The 17,062-nt window shown below is 43.5% G+C and overlaps 1 protein-coding gene across 2 annotated transcripts in view; it reads right to left on the bottom strand.

Annotated features, from left to right (window-relative positions):
- Positions 1–17,062, bottom strand: part of ABL1 (ABL proto-oncogene 1, non-receptor tyrosine kinase) — a 130,128-nt gene that overhangs the window by 54,250 nt on the left and 58,816 nt on the right. The gene's annotated exons all lie outside the window — the stretch shown is intronic.

The raw sequence follows: 17,062 nt of genomic DNA, 5'->3' as shown, positions 1-17,062 counted from the left end.
CAATAATTTGATTCTTGTTATTCTGATGTTATGTCAATTTCTGAACCACCTGGGTATTTCTTATTGAAAAGAAAGGCAGATTATGATGATGATGATGTTGTTGATGATGATGATGATTAAATTTCAATCTACCAACTCCAGCATCCTTCCAGCAAGCATAATCTATCCAGGTTTGGTTTTTTTCTCAACTAAATACAAGAAACCAAAACACAGAAATCCTCCAAAATTCACATAGTTCTCCAGCCAAGCGATATGTACAAATAATTACATAGCAAGGGAAGTGTGTACAAAAATGAGTATGTTAATGAAAATCACACACACACACACACACAATGCATTGCACTAAGGCAGATTGCTTTGCAAATCAGTATATTTTTGGCAAAACTGCATATTAAAAATGTGCATATTAGGATAAATTCACACTAAAATGCAGATAAATTTTCACGAAGACAGAAGAATTCAAAAACTGATGTTTTTGAACTGAACTGAACTTTTGGGGGAAATGAAAATTTGACGTATTTGTCCATCCATATGTGTTCATTTTTTATGTTGACATCCTACTTTTTTGTCCAAGAAGCTTAAGGTGGTGTACATAGCTTCCCACAACAACCCTGAGAGGTTGGTTAGACTGAGTGAATGAGTAGCCAAAGGTCACACCCAGTGAGTTTCATGGCCCAGTGGGGATTTGAATCGTGGTCTCTCCTGGGTCCCTGTCTGACACTTTAATTGCTTCTACCTGGTTTTGAACTGAGGATCTTTTGCGTGTTAGGCAAACATAATAAGCACTATGCTACAGAAACTGTCACTAGTTAAGGTGGCACCCGTATTTAAATCAATGCAACATTTCCAGATTTGAGCAAAGTCTCTCTCACATGCGGCATAGGGGAGCTGCTGAGGAGGAGGCTCTTGAGCTCGAAGCTCACTAGTCACTGGGTCTGATCAGCCTCAGTCTGCTACTGTTTCTCCAGGGTTCCTTTTCACTTGTGCTCTACAACACACCACTTCCCACCCTACTTCCCACCACGGCCTCCACACTAGGAAAAGCACATGTACACATCTTAAAACACCTCTTTTCACCTTTACTTCCTCCTCGCAGAAGCATCTGTTCCAAACAGGGAGCCAAATTCTTTAGAGAGGCACATTCAAATCTGTGTGTGTGCCTGTCTCTCCTTCTCTTTTCCACTAAATCAGATTCAAATGTGCCTCTCTAAAGTGCCATAAGGAAGTTGTGCTCACCTGGTGGTGAATGCCACCAACATGGATGGCTTTTAAAAAGGACTGGAAAAATTCACTGGTGGTGCCAATGACTGAGAAATTTTTTCTTTAGATGAGGCTGTCATAAAGAAGGTGTACTTTGAGGGTGCCTTTTTTTTTTTTTACTATAAAACAGGGTGTAAATTTTATGAAATAAACAAACAGATTAAAGAAATACATTACATTACAGTGAAGCCTTTGCAAAAATGTGTACCATTAGTAAAAAAAAAAAACCATACAAAGTTTGTTGGGAGAAATTAACACAAAAATGCTGATGAATATTTGAGAATTCAGCTGCTCCCCTCTAATGCAAATAGGTGCAGAAAGGTGGAGAACTTGGGGCGGGCGGGGGGGAGAGAGGGAGGGATAGAGATGAGAAACAGACAGAACCAGAACATTAAAAATATCCTTCAATCCCTATTTGCAGTTGACATATCCACCCACCCACACAAAAGCTCTTGATGTCAGGAGCTTCCACCCCAGACTAAACTTTGCATTTCTCCTCTCAAACAAACACTAGAAACCTGCAGGGGAAGTCAGCTTCCAAGCTGTACCAACTGCAAGGCAGGTCCAACGGAAAGACAACATCCAACATCTATCAACAACAAGTGCCATGTCCCGTGGACTTGCAGACATCACAATCACCTCCCCACGAAAGCATCCTTTAAAGTGAAGCGACAGACTTCCTTCTGCACTGCAGCTACTTCCTCGGCTGCCAATTACAGGCCCACTTCCTCAAACAATGGCACGCCATGACAGCTTCCCTCAAGGTTAGGGATGTCAGAACATTCCGACAAAAACAGACACAGGAGGGGAAATTGCCGGTGTTCACTTTATGTCTGCAACATAAAGCAACCCAGTGAATACAACTGATAATTGCTGCTACTTTTGCTGCCTTCAGCACGCAAACGATAGGTAATTGATTATGGTCCCCCACCCCTAAATGCATTTATTTTCCTTTGTACTGGAATGAATGGGGAGGAATGACCTAATGACAACCTAAGTTACATAATTTACATGATTAATTACGTGTGCTACATGATTTCCTCACAGCAGGCAGTGAGACAAATAACATGGTTTTTGACAGAAAGTGAATTGCAGCAGAACAGATCCAAGGCTGCAGGCAACAAATATGGGGCAGAACGGGAAAATATGCTGAATTACACCCCTAATCGTCTTCTTCTTCTTCTTTGGCGATCCCTCGTAGCCGAGTAAGATTGTCTTCCATAAACACGGTTTTAACAATGAGTCCGTAAGTCACTGTGGAGGCCAATGCTGGATCCACACATCCTTCCACAGTGGGGACATTGGTTTTCAGGCAGGAGTTGATCACGGTGTGGATTTGCCAAGCGTGCCTTCCTCTTAGCACGTTTCTCCCTTGCGTCCTGAGTTCGAGTGTCTTCAAAGCCCATGACACCTTTGGTAAAGGCTGTTCTCCAACTGGAGCACTCGCATCCCAGTGTTTCCCAGTTGCAACTACATTTTTTTAGATTTGCCATGAGACAGTCTTTAAACCTCTTTTGTTGACCACCAGCATTACGGTTTCCATTTTTAAGTTTGGAATAGAGTACAGTAGTACCTTGGGTTAAGTACTTAATTCGTTCCGGAGGTCTGTTCTTAACCTGAAGCGCCACTTTAGCTAATGGGGCCTCCTGCTGCCGCCGGGCCGCCAGAGCACGATTTCTGTTCTCATCCTGTAGCAAAGTTCTTAACCCGAGGTACTATTTCTGGGTTAGCGGAGTCTGTAACCTGAAGCGTATGTAACCCGAGGTACCACTGTAGTTGCTTTGGAAGATGATCATCAGGCATCCGCACAACATGACCAGTCCAACGAAGTTGATGTTGAAGAATCATTGCTTCAACACTGGTGATCATTGCTTTTTCCAGTACACTGATATTAGTATCACTGTCTTCCCAAGTGATATGTAAAAATTTTCGGAGACACTGTTGATGGAATCTTTCGAGGAGCTGGGGATGGCATTTATAAGTGGTCCATATTTCACAAGCATATAGTAAGGTTGGTAGTACAATAGCTTTGTAAACAAGCATTTTGGTTTCTCTGCGAATGTCCCAGTCCTCAAATACTCTGCACTTCAATAGGGAGAAAGCTGCACTCACAGAGCTCACATGCATCGTAGGTCACATGCAGGCAGCCTGTTAATTCAGCTTCCCTCCTGATGTTGCTTGCACCAAACTTTGCAAGGAACAATGGCAACAACAATGGCTGTTTTGCTGAGCATTCATTCCAGGAAGGTTAGAAGATGTGATACTAAACCATTTCTCTATCACTCTCCTGATCAAAGTGTCTGATTTTTTGGGGGGGGGGTTGTGTTTGCTGTGCAAATGGCCCAACTGTGCCCAGCCTGAATTTGACAGGGTATGATTGAATCCCACCCTCAAAATAGCAGCAGTTTTGGAACTGGCTGTAGTAACTGATGAGTGGGGTCCTGAAATTGCTAACTTCCAATTTGGTTCAAGTTTCATAGCAGAAAATCAATTTCACTTATCAAGGAAAAGAGGTACTGAGTCCTATGCTGGTCATTTGAGATCTTAGCCCTATATTTATTAGATCATTCTGAAGAACATTTAAGTGTCCATGTTTTCAGACACAACGTAAGCAGCATGCAAAAACAAAAAAACACCAAAGGATCTCGCCAAACTGGGTGAACAAAAAGGTTGCAGCATTTGGGACTTTTTAGCTTAGAGAAATGGTGGGTAAGAGGTGATATGATAGAAATTTATAAAATTTTGCATGGCATGGCGGATTGGATGGAGAAACCTTCTCTATCTCTAATAAAACTAGAACTCGTGGACTTCCAATGAAGCTGAATTTTGGATGATTCAAAACAGAAAAAAGGAAGAACTTCTTCACACAGTTGACAATCACTGCTACAGGAGGCAATGATGGCCACCAACCTAGATAGCTTTAAAACAGGATTAGACAAATTCATGGAGAGGACTATCAATGGCTACTAGCCATGGTGGCTACGTTCTGCCTCCATAGTCGGAAGCAGCAATGTTTCTGAATACTGGTTTCTTGAAACTGCAGCAGAAGAGAGAGCTCTTTCATTCCAGTCCTGTTTACAGGTTTCCCATATAAACATTTGGCTTGCCCTGGTAAGAACATGATGTTGGACAACATGTGCCTATGTCCTGATCCAGCAGGCTCTTCTAATGCAACCTCTGGGTCACCTCACCCAGTGACTTTCTTTGAAGAAACACTTCAGAACACCACACAGTCCCTCCAGGCATCAATTTCATTGTGCATTCATGATTATTTGCATGTAAGAAGGCATCGGGTTGGTTACACACAATTCCATTTTCAGTATGGTTTGCTCCTGCAAATGTTTTGAGGTTTGTTTCCAATTGATGCATGTCCTGTAACTCTGCAATCCTGTAACTTTTCATACCCCAGATGTTCTGGTCCCCCACCCAACCACTTTTGTAGCACTACACAACAGCGTCTGCTCCATATGGCAATAATTCAGTAACACAGTGGAAGCATCACAAACCTAATAAAGCGGAAGGATGTGTGGACAGTCCAGGATAAATACAACACTAAGCAGTATTACTGCACAGCAATATATATATATATTTAAGGTAAATGGAGTGTAGAGTGACTGGATTCTGTACCCTATTCAGCACTCCTGAAGAACTGCAGCAGCTCTGAAGGAGCATCTCTATAACTAGAAGCTCAAGTGCCCTCTGTAGCTAGAAGTGCCTTTTACCAGCTCAGTCTGGTTTGCCAGATACAGCCATTCCTGAACACAGATAGCCTGACCACTGTGGTCCATGCACTGGTAACCTCAAGTCTGGATTACTGCAATGCACTCCATGTAGAATTGCTCTTGGGTCTGATTCGGAAGCTCCAGATGGTGCAGAATGTGGTGGGCAGACTGCTGATGGGGGCATCTGGCTGACAGCACATGGCACCATTGTTAAAACAGATGCACTGGCTGCCCATCTTCTACCAAGCCAGGTTCAAGCTATTAATTTACAAAATATTGAACAACGTAGATCCAGGGTGGTTCAAGGACTGCCTGAACCCGTGTATCCCAGCTCAATCACTGAGACCACCTGCAGGAGGGTTGTTAGTTATTCCCTCAATTGGTGAGACTCATTTGACAAGAACAAGGAGCCAAGCCGTTAGTTTTATTGGCCTAGTCCTGCGGAATACTCTGCCAGTAGGGATTCAGCAGGCACCTTGTTTCAGCGTTTAAATATCTGCTGAAAACATTTCTATTCCACCAGCCCTATGCAGGCTATTAAGTATACATATTTCCACAATAGCTAATTTCTGATGTTAACTATTTTAGTATGGTTTTTCATTTAATCACGGAATTCTAGAGATGAAAGGGACCATGAGGGTAATCTAGTCCAATGCAGGAATCTCAACTAAAGCATCCATGATGGATAGCCACCCAACCTCTGCTTAAAAACCTCCAAAGAAGGAGAGCCCACCATCTCTTGAGGAAGCCCATTCCACTGTTGAACTGTTCTTACCATCAGAAAGTTCTTACTGATATTCAGTCGGAATCTCCTTTCTTACAACTTGAAGCCACTGGTTCAGGTCCTGCCCTCTGGAGCTGCAGAAAACCAGCTTGCTCCATCTTCCATGTGACAGCCCTTTAGAGACGGAAGATGGCTATCATATCACCTCTCAGTCTCCTCTTTTCTAGGCTAAACATACCCAGCTCCCCCAACTGTTCCTCATAAGGTTTGATTTTTAGACCCCTGATCATCTTGGCTGCCCTCCTCTGCACAACTTCCAGCTTCTAAGTATCCTTATTAAATCGTAGTGCCCAGAACTGGACACAGTACTCTAGTTGTGGTCTGACAAAGGCAGAATAAAGTGATACTATGACTTGCCTTGATCAGGACACTAGACTTCTGTTGATGCAGCCTAGAATAACATTAGCTTTTCTCGCTGCTGCATCACACTGTTGACTCATGTTCAGCTTGTACTTTTCAGATTGACTCCCCTCAAATGTCTGCTTTTTCAGTTAACTTTTCCACTACAGCTAATCTCCACCAGGCTAGCTTTAGCACATTGCAACAAAAACAAATATTGGTGCACTTTTTGAGGACTTGCACATTTCCTTACAGCGCCACCATTTGTGGACTGGAGTCTTCACGGTCCCAAAGGTGCAGCAGGACTTTTGTAGTAGCTGGGAGGTGAATCCCATGGACAAGAATGTGGCTTTCCTTCCACAGAAATGGGAGGAGGGCAGGGTGGAACTGTCTCCCTGCAGGTGGCCAGGCGGCGGGCAGTATATATTTACTGTGGTTGTAAACCACTCTGGTATATATGTATGTGTGTGCATGCATGCATGCATGTGTGAATAAAATGTGGGCTTCACCACAGAGCTTCGGCTTCCAGTATCAGGCAGAGGTGGTGCCAAATTTCCTAAATATCGCATCACCATCATGCACCTGTGACATCAGACACAGGTGCGATCTGCTCAACAGAGATAGGCAGTCTTAATCTATCAGCAAAGAGAACATACGGCCAGATCATGCACCCTGGTGCCCAACACAAAGTCTGAGCAACTCAGCAAGGATACCTTGCTGGTATTCCAATTTCCTGCTTTAAGTTTGCATCCTGTTATGCATGCTCAGTGGAAATCAGAGGGGAAAAGAAATCAATGCACGCTCACTGTGCACATGATGAAGTCACAAATAACTTGCTACAGCGACCTCTCTCTCTCTGTCTCTCTCTGTTTGTTTGTTTGTTTGTGTGTGTGTGTGTGTGTGTAAATAAATATTGTTACAGATCCTGCAGGCATATGACCTTTCACACTTGTGAAACACATCTTCCCATGACACTACACACCCAGTTTCATTACAACTGGGTGTTTCTTTTAAATGGGTGATAGGCAGGAGCCAAGCCTTTTGTGAGGAAGCAAGATACTAGATTCACTGGGGAGACTGAGGAGATGGATGAATGGAAAACACACAGTCTGGAACCAAACAAAGCAGCAGAAGGCCTAGGAAGAAATGCATAATGAAGGAGAGAAAGACAGGGACTTATTTCCCCCTTCATGCAAAACACTAACACACCTGTCCCATGTTTAACAAAAGCTGTTTAGCTTCATCAAACAAAATAATAACACCTGTCTGGACAGCAACAGTTAGCATGAAACGCATGTCATTTGTAAGGGAAGCAGTTTGATGTCTGGCATACTCCAGAGGTTAGGGTGAGGAAACAAGCTAGGAGATGGCTCAAATGCAAGTGGAGGAAAGATCCGGCTGAATGCAACTGAACAATGGTGAGGGCTCATCATTGGGCCTACCTAGTGGGCAGTGAAGCCTGCAAAGAAGGCTTACTTTGCTGCTTCCATTGCATCCACATTGTGCTGTTCAGAAGCTTTCCCAGGTAGTATGGGGCCTGCTACAGTCTGATCTAAAAGAGGTGGTAGAAATCAATGGTAGCTCACTGTGACTTGTTTACAAAGCATTTTGAGGATAAAACTACTTGCATCCACCAGGATCTTGATTCTGCTCAGTGGGGTGTACAGAGCATTTCCTAGTCCTGCTGTGTTGGATGAGTTTCAGCTTGCAAGGCTCAAGGATGTGGACAAGATGTTTGGATTGGTCAGGGTGACCACTTGCGGAATGGACCCTTGCCCCACTTGGTTGATAAAAACTAGCAGAGAGGGAGTAGTTGGCTGTGCCAGGGAGGTGATTAATGCCTCATTACAAGTGGGGGTGGTCCCTCCTTGCTCGAAGGAGGCAGTGGTAAAACTACTCCTCAAAAAATCCTCCCTGGATTTGGAAAAACTACTGGCCAGTTACTAATCTCTCCTTCTTGGACAAGGTTCCTGAGTGGGTGGTCACAACCCAGATCTAGGCACTCTTGGAGGAAACTGATTTTCTAGATCCATTTCAATCAGGGCTTAGCAGTTTTGGCACAGAAACTGCTTTGGTCACCCTGTATGATGACCTCTGTCAGGAGAGAAACAGAAGAGATGTGTCCCTGTTACGGTAATTCTCCTCAACCTCTCAGCAGCTTTCAATACCATCAACCATGGGATCCTTCTGGAGTGGCTGTCCGAGTTGGAAGTGGGTGGCACTACTTTTGGTGCTGAACAAGGTTCTCCAGTCCCAGTTTATCGTAATAATGTTTTCACACATACCCTTGTTCCTGTACTGCTAGTCTTGAGCTGTGAACAGTTTTGGGATACATCTACACAGAAAGACAGCACACAAACTAAAAGCAGTGGTAACTATTTACAGCAATTCTCAAACACTCCAATGAAGCTCTCTGAAGTTTCAGATTTGACAATAAGAACCTAAGAAGAGCCCTGCTGGATCAGGCCAATGGCCCACCTAGTCCAGCACCCTGTTCTCACAGTGCCCAACTAGATGAGCCAACAGGAAGCCCCAGAACAGGATCTGAGTAGAAGAGCCCTGTCCTCTCTTGCAGTTTCCAAACTGGTATTCAGAAGCATGATTCTCTCCAACTGTGGAGGCAGAGCATAGAAATCATGGCTAGTAGCCATCTTCTCAACCATGAATCTGTCCAATCCTATTTTAAAGCCATCCAAGTTGGTGGCTGTCACCGCCTCCTGTGGGAACAAGTTCCACAGTCTAACTACGTGCAGCATGGAGAAGTATTTTCTTTTATCTGTCCTGAATTTTCCAACATTAAGTTTCATTGGATGTCCCCAAGTCCAAGTGTTACCACAGAGGAGGAAAAACGTTTTTCTATCCACTTTCTACACACCATGCATAATTTTATAAACTTCTATCATGTCACCTCTTACTTGGATTTTCTCTAAACTTAGGTCATCTCCATGCCCTGCATTTAAAGCATTCCTAAAGCACTTTAACAGCCATGGAGAATCTAGGTAAACGTTTGTTAAGGTTGCTGGAATCTGTAAGTCTGTGTAGTCAGCATTCTTCACAAACTACAGTTCCCAGGATTTCTAGAGTGGAAGCTCTGTCTGTTAACGTGGAACTAGAATGCTTTTGTTATAAGAATTATAAGGTCTAAGATATAAAATAAATGTTCATAAATGTACCAGGCAAAGACAGATACACACACACACACACACCCCCACATAACTGGAACAGTATAGGAAAACAGTCCTAAAGCCATTATGACTCTTTCAGTCACCTCGAATATTCCTGTGCAGTTTGGATGGGAATAGGAAAAGCCTCCCTATTGACTCTGTGCTCACAAAATCCTGCCTTAAGGGCACATTTGGGTATGAATAGGGTAAGCCTGTTACCTGGATTCAGGAACTAAAGTATTAACCATCACAAAAGTGTAGCCAGACTGTCCAGGTAATGCAATCAGTGACCATTATCAGGTATCCTGTCCTTAGGATTCTGCTGTAGACCGCCCCTTCTGTGATGTATGTATGATGTATTGGGGGGTGGCCTTAAGCTTACAGGGAGGCAATTTCAAAAAGTCTATATAAGGGCTTGCACACCATTGTTCTGGGTTGCTCCTTCCTCTTGCATGTGGTGTGAGGACTCTGTTGCAACAGTTCAATAAAGATCAGGCTTACTAGCCACTTTGCTTCTCAGTATTCTCTGGTTCTCCTCTGTTATTTTCTTCCACCGATAGGGAATCCACTTAAGGACTCTCTACGGGCTCTTAGATACCCCATAAGGGAAAGGGAGCAGATTTTGTTTACATCACTTTAAATGTATAGTTTGGGTGTGACTTAAATATTCCAAAATGCTGCAACCTTTCTGCATTAAGGGTTCCAACAGCACAAACTGTGCGCTTTTTTGGTACTGGATTTCATCTGTTGTATTTTGATCAGAACTGAATTTGGGTGGGTGGGTATAGATAATGCTTCATTTCTCCCAATTACGGAAATTGGAATCTGGCTCAAAAACATATCCTTGCAAATCACGTAGAGAAAGAGCACAGCATTTTCTAAGAACCACAGCAAACGTCAAATCTGCACTAGGCCACTCTGGGGTTACTGTAACAAGATACTTTCACCATACAGGAATGTCTACAGAATCTAATGGCTGGCAGTGAAAGAAATCACTTCTCTGTTTACAAATGTTTTTTGGGTTTTTTAAATCAGGGCACACTGAATTGGGGAGGGTTCCCCAACAACCACACCTTCTCTGCTCCATTTGAGCTACGTTTTTACAAGAACTAGCTTTTGCTTTGATGGAAAAATTCTCTGCTTTAAAAGTAACTTGTGTTTTAAAATAAAAATACAGCGAGAGCAAGTTAATTTTATCCTCTCTTCGAGACATATGGATGCAGTTCGTTTGTTGAGACCACATCTGCAGTAAGAACAGACAGCACCCCCCCCCCCGCTTCTGATCTATTCCTTTTAACAATGCAAAAAGGGGGTGCGAAGAAGTAACCAAACTGGGAAGAAAGAGGAGAGCTAGAAAGGGTGGGAGCTGCAGCTGTCAACCATTTGGTTCTTCAAACCTCTTAGGATAATATTTACCAGGTGGAATCAAGCGGGAAGGGAGGGGGGAGAGACAACCCTTGTAGAAGCCATAATGGGGGTGTTTTGATTAAGCACTACAAACACAGTAGTTCCCCAACTTTTTTGGGGCCACTACCCCCATGGTTCCATAAACTCATCCCCAGTGCCCACTACCCTACCCTAGAAAAAGCATTGTTCAGAAAAAGAGTTTGCACAAGCCACTAAGGAAGATACCAACACAATAAAATTAAAAACAGTAACAATTGTACATATAGTAAAAATCCAATTCAAACTTCTCAGTTTGATTAATTCAACAAAACTGATGACTTGATCCAGTGACATTAGCTTTTCAAAGTCTGATACTCCAGCAACCCCTGCCTCCCCGTGCCTCCCCAAGGAAATTCCACTTTGGAAACCACTTTGTTAGGGAGCAATATTGCTTGAGCTAGCAAGGATGGCTTAAAACAAAAACAAAAATCCACCACAATTCACAAAACTATTTGCCCACTAGGGATGTAGGAAGATGACTTATGTCGAGTCAGACCCTAGGTCCAGCTAGCTCACCATTGTCTACACTGACTGGCAGAAGCAGCTCTCCAGGGTTTGGGTCTGGGAGTTTTATTCCAGCCCTACTGGGGATGCCAGAGATTGAAGTTGAGACCTTCTACATGCAAAACAGGCATTTTTACCATTCATCTATGCCCCCCAAAAAAGAACGATTCTAGTCATCATGGTTCTGAATAAAGAGCTGAATCAAATAAGAATACATGAAGCTGCTTCATATAAAATCAGACTTTTGGTCCATCTGGCTCCATACTGTCAACACTGACTGGCAGTGGCTGTCCAGAGTTTCAGGGATTGTCTTTTCCCAGCTCTACATGGAGATGCTGCTGGGGATGGAACCTGGGACCTTCTGCATGCCAATCAGATGCTCTGCCACTGTGGAACTGTCCTTCCAACTACTTCTTAACAGTAGTTATCAAAGCTGTTTTTGACACAAAACATCTAAGGCACTGCCACGATGATTAAAACACAACTTTTAGCCCAGTTGAAACCCAATAAAACTTTTAAAAGAGCAGCAGAGCAAACAGCAGTAGTAGGATCAACGGGTCTAGGCAGACTAAAGAATGTTTTTGTCAGTCTCTGAAAGGGGATGAGCAAGTCTCCCAAGAGGGAACATTTCACAACCTCAGGACAAAATTGAAGAAGCCCAGCTCCTGGCGAAACCTAATCGTGTCACAAAATGATCCTGAGCTCAGCATCAGTGTGTGTGTGTGTGTGTGTGTGTGTGTGTGTGTGTGTGTGTCTTTCATATTTCCCAAGATGCTCTTGCCCTACACTATTTCCATCACTGTTTTTTCAGCTTTTTTCCACCCCAAGGACCACTTCCCCTCTTGGATAACCTTCCAGGGGCTGCATGGCACCAGTGAGGCATGGGATTAGAGGCAAAAAGTGGACAGGGCAACCAATGCAAATCTTTTCTAAATATCAATTTTTATTAAAAGATTTTCCATGAGTAACAAAAGTACATCCAGTGTCTCTGTTTTCAAGTCATGGAGTATTTCACACAAGCCAATTACAGTCAATTTGAGACCTTTTTTGTTGCCGGCAACGTGGGGCTGAGGGAGAAAGAGAAGTGAGGAGAGAGGGGGAGAAAAAAGAAGCAGGGTGAGAGGGATAGTAAACTTTCATTCTTTATGAAGAAGATGGGGTGGGAAGTCAATAAGAAACTTTGGATGTTAAAAAAAAATGTATATGGTGATAAATGCCTTAGAATGTTTTTGGAGACTTCATAAAAATGTTATTTTAAAAATCCTCTCATCCTTTACAGAGTATATGAGTGGGGTTTTTTTGCAAGTGTTGCGTGGATAGGTGCCTTATTTTTGCTGGCAGAGGAGAGATCAGAGGGCCCAGGGCATGGTTGGTTGTTGTTGATTGGCTGCAGTGTGTTTTGATTGGGGGGGGGCGGTGTTGCTGGGTTAAGGTAACCATATTGATTTGTATGTGGGTTTTTTGGGGGGTGGTCATAGTCTTCTAGGCGTGTGTATGTGATGGGGTGAAGGCACCCTCCTTTGTTTGTCCCTGTGATAGTTTCAGTTAGTTAGTTGGTTTTTCTAGTAGGGCAGTTTCCCAACCAACACAACTCTTAACCTCTGAACCAAGGGCTACATTCTGCCAGTGCAAAAATCAGAGGTTCTCTACCCACACCCTCCCAATAAAGGCAAAGCAAGAGGCACAGTCACATGGTCACTATGCTGTGATAAATTCCACCTGATTGCTGAACGGCAGTGTCAGATAACTCAAATAAGCTACAAGGCTTTGATCAGTATATACAGTTTGTAGTTTAGCAATTCATCACACCTTCCACTTCTTTATTATGTCTGCTGAACACTCAGACAAGGCTTGTGAGTTTGCAGTGTCTTTCATATCCAGGTATGGAATAGAATCATACAAAGTTGGAAGGAACCCCAAAAGTCATTTAGTCCAACCCCCTGCAATGCAGGAATCACAGTTAAAGAATCCCTGACAGATGGCCATCCAACCTCTGCTTAAAAACTTCCAAGGAAGGAGAGAGTCCACCACCTTCCGAAGGAGTCCGTTCCACCGTTGAACAGCTCTTACTATCAGAACATTCTTGCTAAGGATTAATCAGAAACTACTTTCTTGTAATTTAAACAACAATAACAATTGGAGTAGTGTTTTCTACTGGTGTTTCTGTAATGCTTAATTATCTCCATGCAGACAGTGGCTACATCAAAGGAGGGCAATAAAGAGCCCTGCCACTGGAGGAAGTTGAAGTCTTGAAACAAGAAACCTTCAAGCCTCAGTTTGGGAACCTCTGCTTAAAACTCTTGAGCATGGGTAGGCAAACTAAGGCCCGGGGACCGGATCCGGCCCAATTGCCTTCTAAATCCAGCTTGCGGATGGTCCGGGAATCAGCATATTTTTACATGAGTAGAATGTGTGCTTTTATTTAAAATGCATCTCTGGGTTATTTGTGGGGCATAGGAATTCATTCTCTTTTTTCTTTTCCAAAATATGGTCCGGCCCCCCACAAGGTCTGAGGGATAGTGGACCGACCCCCTGCTGATAAAGTTTGCTGACCCCTGCTCTTGAGAGACCTGCAACATGGTGGGGGGGACACCATGTGCTTTCCTTGACAGAGAGAAGTCCTCAATTTAAACGGCTATCTGGCCATAAGAACATAATAAGAGGTTGGCTGCTGGATCAGGCCAAAGGGGACCCATACAGTAAAGCATTCTGGTCCCAGTGGCTAAACAAATGCCACAATGGGAAGCCCACAAAGTAGAACCTGACTGCAGCTCCACTCTCCCCAGTTGTGATTCCTAGCAACTGGTATACAGCGAGAGACTGCCTCTGAGCATGGAGGTTCTGGTACCACAGTAGGTCTGAACATAGGGAGCTCTGCTGGAATGAACCATCAAGTCCAGCACTGTTCTCATGATGGGCAACCAGATGCCCAAATGGGAAGCCCACAAGGAGGACCTGAGCCTGACAGCAACTCTTGCCACTTGTGACTCCCAGCAACTGGTATTCAGAGGCAGATTGCCTCTGCCTGTGGAGGGAGAACACAGCCATTGATGGCCTTACTACTCCATGACTTTGTCTAATCCTCTTTTAAAGACATTCTATTGGTGCCCACCACCTTACATCTTATAGGAAAGTCTGGGACAGCAGAAGAGGCCCTGAAGTTGCTCATCTGCAGTTAGCACAAGGACAGCAAGCTGAACAGGCACACAGCTATGGTACAATAGAGCAGGATCTATCCATCTATCTTTTTCTATATACATACCCTTACAGATATGGAGTGAGAAAATGTGCTGTATTTCTTTATAAAGCAAAGGGAGCTAACCTTTGGACTTTCAGATGTTGCTCAGCTACAACTCCCATCCCATTGACTATTGGCAACGCTCGCTGGGGTTTATGGGAGTCCAACCACATCTGGAGCGTTTGGCCACCCCTGCTTCATTCATTATTTCCAAATTTGCCTTTTATGTAAATCTGTGTCCCCTTTTTTTATTATGCATTTAAACATAGAAAGTTTCTTTATATAGAGTTGGATGATCGGTCCATCTACCTCAATATTGTCTACATTGACAGCCTGTGGCTCTCTGGGGTATTAGGCAGGTGGCACTCCCAGCCCTACCTGGAGATACTGCTGGGGGTTGAACCAGGAACATTCTGCATGGAAAGCAGATACAGTACAGTCATACCTCAGGTTATGTTTGCTTCAGGTTGCATCCTGTGGTGACCCGGAAGTACCGGAAAGGATTACTTCCCGGTTTCGCCGCTTGTGCATGCACAGACGCGCAAAATGACGTCATGCGCATGCGCAGAAGCAGTGAATCGTGACCTGCGCGTGCACAGACGTGCAGAAGGGGGTTGCGTTCCTTTCAGGTTGTGAACGGGGCTCTGGAACGGATCCCGTTCGCAACCAGGGGTACCACTGTACTTTAAATTCAGCCTGGAAACAAACTGGCAACCAATATAACTAAAGCAAAACGGTTGCAAGTTACAATGTTCAAACTGCTTTGCAAGCTAAATTGATCAGCTGATTGTTGGTGCACATAGATTTTCACATGCTTCTAATCAATGATAACTGCAAGCCTCCTTTCGGCCAGCCATGTCTCTCTCTGCCCCACCCCCCACTTCAGATGTAGAATAGGTGGCATTTTCTTGGCCTAGCCAAAATAGCCAGGTAGCATTCATTAGTCACAGAGACTGGAAGGTCCTCACCACTGGCATGGCTATTCTAGCAGCTTTATTTTGCCCCAGCCAAAGTTTCTGGACAGTCTTCAAGAACAGTCCTACACACAGAGAATTACAGTGGTCTAGTCAAGAAAGTCAATGGTCAAAACATAATGGCAAGCATCTGTTGGGTTCTGACAGCCTGAAGAGCTCTAACAGAAGCTTAAGAGTACGGTGTGTGCCAATTATAGCACAACTGCACTGGCTGCCGATTAGTTTCTAGGACAAATTCAAAGTGCTGATGTTGACGTATAAAGCCTTATACACCTCAGCACCTCTATACCTTATGGACCGCCTCTCCTCATACAAACCAACCTAGACCCTGCACTTGTCATCTGAGGCAATTCTCTATTTCCCCCCTCCCAGAGAGGTTTGGAGGGTGGCAACAAAGAACAGGCCTTTTCTGTGGTGACTCCCTGACTATGGAATGCTCTCCCCAAAGAGGTTCACCAGGCACCATCACTACATGTCTTTAGGTACCAGGCAAAAACATTCCTATCTACCCAGGCCTATGGCTATTAAATAATCTATGGCATGTAAAAGTGTGGGGGAGGGGACTATTATGATGATTATCTTATTATTAGTAGTATTATTAGTATTATTATTATGCTGTCTGTCAATATGCTTTTTACTTTGTTTCTATCATTGATGGTCTTTAATATGTTTTTAATGCTATACTCCACCCTGGGATCTTTTGATAAAGGGTGGTATATAAATTGAAATATATTATTATTATTATTATTATTATTATTATTAATAATAATAATAATAATAATACTCTGTGGAGCTGTTGAAGGGATCTTGACCCAGGACCCTTCAACCCCTTCCCAACCTAGATAGCTGGCTATGGAACGACATAGCATAGGGTCCCGATTCTTAGGAGTCAGATCTGCATTCCTAGGTGTCCGGTATTCCTTCCTCCCACCCCTTTCACCTTAATGTTCCATAGAGCCAGTGCCTGATAATTATTTTTTAATGAATGCTCCTATAAATTTTTCGCATTACAAATGTGTTTATTTTTCTCCCAGCCCTGATTCTTTGTGTCCCCGCTCTACTCCAAGTAGAACTTATGTTAATGGCAGACAATTGTTACAATAAGATGGCATTTTTTTCTATTTTCAAAAAAGCAGAATTGACTGAGAAAATGGAAATTTTGAGTAAAGGGGGGGTGCCTTTGCTTTTGCTCGGTGTTGAAAATCAAACTCAATAACTCCTGGAACCCCAAATATAACAAATGATTACAAGCAGGCCACAATTCCTGCTCTGAAGGTACTTATTAAGATCTGCTTTTATGATCCACTTTTCAGAACTATTTTTGTGGAGAATTCACTGGCCAACCTTCCAAGAAACAGATATTGCTGACTGGCTCAAGGAAGTCACGGGGACTCATTTCCGCTTGCTAAACTGATGAACAAGAGGAGGCTCCTGGCATGCATGATGTTTGTATATTAGCCACATCCAAAAGCCTCAGCCAACCCACTGTCCAAAGCCCTAAAAGAAAAGAAAAGAAAGCCATGGTCTGCTTGAACAGTCCAAACAATGCCAGAAGAGAAAGAATAAAAAATCTGGATGGGGGAAAACGTGCCATTGATCCCTGGGGGAACTGGGACAAAGGGTTAAAGAAC

Source organism: Podarcis filfolensis (genome assembly GCF_964270895.1).
Source record: "Podarcis filfolensis genome assembly, chromosome: Z".
In the NCBI taxonomy this organism is placed as follows: domain Eukaryota; kingdom Metazoa; phylum Chordata; class Lepidosauria; order Squamata; family Lacertidae; genus Podarcis; species Podarcis filfolensis.
This window is presented reverse-complemented; position numbering and strand designations above follow the sequence as displayed.